This window comes from Pinus tabuliformis, chromosome 1_1 (genome assembly GCF_031772625.1).
Source record: "Pinus tabuliformis cultivar Carrire ecotype Pingquan chromosome 1_1, CPIR1, whole genome shotgun sequence".
In the NCBI taxonomy this organism is placed as follows: domain Eukaryota; kingdom Viridiplantae; phylum Streptophyta; class Pinopsida; order Pinales; family Pinaceae; genus Pinus; species Pinus tabuliformis.
The window spans coordinates 825257990-825261077 of record NC_142297.1 but is presented as its reverse complement, the minus strand read 5'-3'; the positions used below and the strand labels follow the sequence as shown (position 1 = coordinate 825261077).

General features: G+C 32.3%; 1 long non-coding RNA gene across 1 annotated transcript; it reads left to right on the top strand.

The window, feature by feature from the left end:
- The first annotated feature begins 907 nt into the window (after positions 1-907).
- Positions 908-1155, top strand: LOC149216643 (uncharacterized). The gene is made up of 2 exons (XR_016250582.1): positions 908-1008; positions 1108-1155. It is a non-coding gene; the product is annotated as an uncharacterized LOC149216643 (long non-coding RNA).
- The last annotated feature ends 1933 nt before the right edge of the window (positions 1156-3088 follow it).

Here is a 3088-nt window from a genome sequence, read left to right as displayed (position 1 = left end):
TATGAAAATTTCCTCATTAAAATAATAAAAACTACAACAAATCAAGTTAAAGTTCATTGATATAATGTCTTTATATAGTCACAATTTCGAAGAAATTTATACCATCATAAATTCCATTCAATAACAAACATTCCAAAAAATTTATATCACTACAATTTCCATTCAAATAACAAAATTCCATTAAAAATAACACAATCATAGAAATTCTCATTTCAAAACAAACATATGTTATACCAAATACCCATTCACCTTGCCTATTTGAATATAAAAATGAACATAAACATTTAGTAATGAATACCCATTTACTTTACCTATTTTACTATAAAAATGAACATAAGCATTCGTAAATGAATTTGGACATTTGCATGTAATAGTGTTCTTGAATTATGATCTTTCTTTTTAGTATACATCTTTTTAGTCCCTGCCAACAGGGACTATTAGTAATCGATTTTCGATGATAGCAGTAGTCTCTTTTACATATAACCTAAAGTTTTTAGCTTTCACGCTCCTCTTATTTCTTAAATAACCTATCAGATTTGATATCAAGATTTCCATGGCCAATAAGATGTTTGATCATCTTATTTGGCCTCTCCCCGAGGCAGCTGAAGCATAGTGGTTATATTATGTATTCAAAGAGGTTATATTATGCATGCATTGGACTTATTTAATTGATTTTTGTTTCAGTAATGAAAGTAATGCTAACATTAATCTGTAAACATTAAATGTTTGTTTATTTCAGATACTTCGGACGTTTGTAGTAGTATACAAAGGGCACTCCACATGGCTCGACACACCAGGTGGCTTTGTGCATGCCATGGTGTGGTGTCTAACATAACGGGATCAACTATCGTTGGTTGGTGGTAGTATAGGAAGGAGGAGAGAGCAGGGACTAGGTATTCTTTACCCGCAAGATTGGATGAAAAAAATTTGTCAGGCCATTTGTTGCGTTTGTGTTTGGAGCACTAGAAGCTTTCCCAGTCATCCTGTGCAAAATACAATATTTACAAGGTTATTTACCATGAATAATTGTAGAACATCTGGTTTTGTTTGAGGATATAGTGTAAGGATGTGATAGTTCTCTTAATCTCAAGTTTTGGTTGCATGCAGGATTCAAATACATACGAGATGGCATTAATGGTAGAACCCCTTCTGAGACTTCAGGAAAGGGTTAATGTTCTCCTGAAGGAGTTTCATGAACATCCAATGTTGCAGCAGATTCTACAAATTATTGGGACACTTCTTGGCATCTCTCTTAATTCTCCATTAATGAAAGTTATTTTCTTCATCCAAGGAAGCAAATCACGGCTTTATTTCTTATCTCTTTAGAATAAAATTTCGATAATTTCATTTTCAGATTGTACTTTAATTTTGACATACATGCAACATAATTTATGCAAGCCCTCATTGGTGTGCAATTTTTATTCCATAGATCACAACTATATGAGGAAACTGCTTCAAGAATGGCTTCTTTGAAAGGTATTCAAAGTTCTTATTTGGTGAAAGTCAATTGGGTCAATCAGTTCAGGTTAGGAGAACAAAACCAATATGCTTTAGCTAATTCAAATCTAATAAATCTGGTGTTTCCTAGTACGAGTCATTTTATTTTCAGTCTAGAAAGAATAGCTTCTCAAAAAGAATGAGGTAATTATGAGGGGAAACATAAACAATTTTCTCTCAGCTGTTAAATGTAGAACATATGGATTTTTTGAAGCCTTTGACCAAACAAATTCTTTTATCCTACAAATTGATTTCTGGAAATGCATTTATGTGCAACCAAAGCATTTGAGCATTCCAATAATGTTTATCATCCAGGCACATACTAATTTTCTTTAAACACTATGAAACGAGATCCTTCAAAAGAAGGGGAAGTATTACTTGCAATTAATTTCAATCTGGCCAAGAGTTGGAGGTCTTTTCATCTTGGATACAATATCTTTTGAGATGTCTTGAAGAGTCAAAATAGTTGTTGCATCTTCCCTTAGACTGACACATTCGTTGATGTTTTTAGTTCTGTGTTTTAGAGGAAAGAAGAAATAAAAGAAATGTTCTCAAAACTAAGTGAAGACCAGTGATCGCATGTGGGCTAGGTTTCTTACTTATAGAAACTAGCTAAACTTCCTAAGGCATGAAGAGATAATGGGGGCTAAGAGAATTTTTTTTTTTTGACTAAAATGATGAAAGAATCGCATGTCCAGGTAGAGAAAATTAGTTCCCTTCTGGGAAAGGAAATGGTATTCTTTTGTTGAGAAGAAAGTGTACTCTTTTCACCAAGAGAATGGTTTTAAATGGTAGAATGTGTACCTATCTATGCAGAATGAATACTACAGTATTTAATTTGCTATTATCAAAGGAAAAAAGCTAAAAAAAACTAAGACTATCATGTGGCTAAACTGGAAACCAACACTACACTGTGGCTAACCTGGAGATCAAAACCACACCGTGAGCAAAGAGGATGCTCCTACCTTTTCCCCTGCTTGTAAGTCAATTTTGTTTTGGCAATGAGGTAGTATCTATCGAAATTATTATAGCGTATTAGCGCTCTCTTCCAATATATATATATATATATATATATATATATATATATATATATATATATATATATATATATATATATATCCGTTGAACGATATCTAAATGCCATAGTTTCATACCTACTTCTGCATAAACTGGTTAATCAAAAGATATGGTTTCTTCTTATGAAGTTTGAATCTCTTCCAGGTGGAGATGGAGAAACATCAATTGCAAATGCAATTTTATACTACTTTACATATTTTAGTTTCAAAATGAATTTGGGCATTTGCTTATACATGTTGAACAATGTTCTTGAATTCTAATATTTCCTTGTGGCATATACTTTTCGGCTTGTGGGATTGTAGGCACAATCAATGAAGTGGGAATATAGAGTTATGGCTACTTTATACTTTTTTTTTTCAGAAAGAAAAAGCTGTATATTGATTATATTTCTATAAGTGGAATACAATTATGGAAATTGACCATATACCGGTTAGTAAGGAAAAAGATGAAACTGTACATCAAAAACAAAACATTCTATTCAGGCTCATTGTCCATATGTGTGATGATTGTTCAA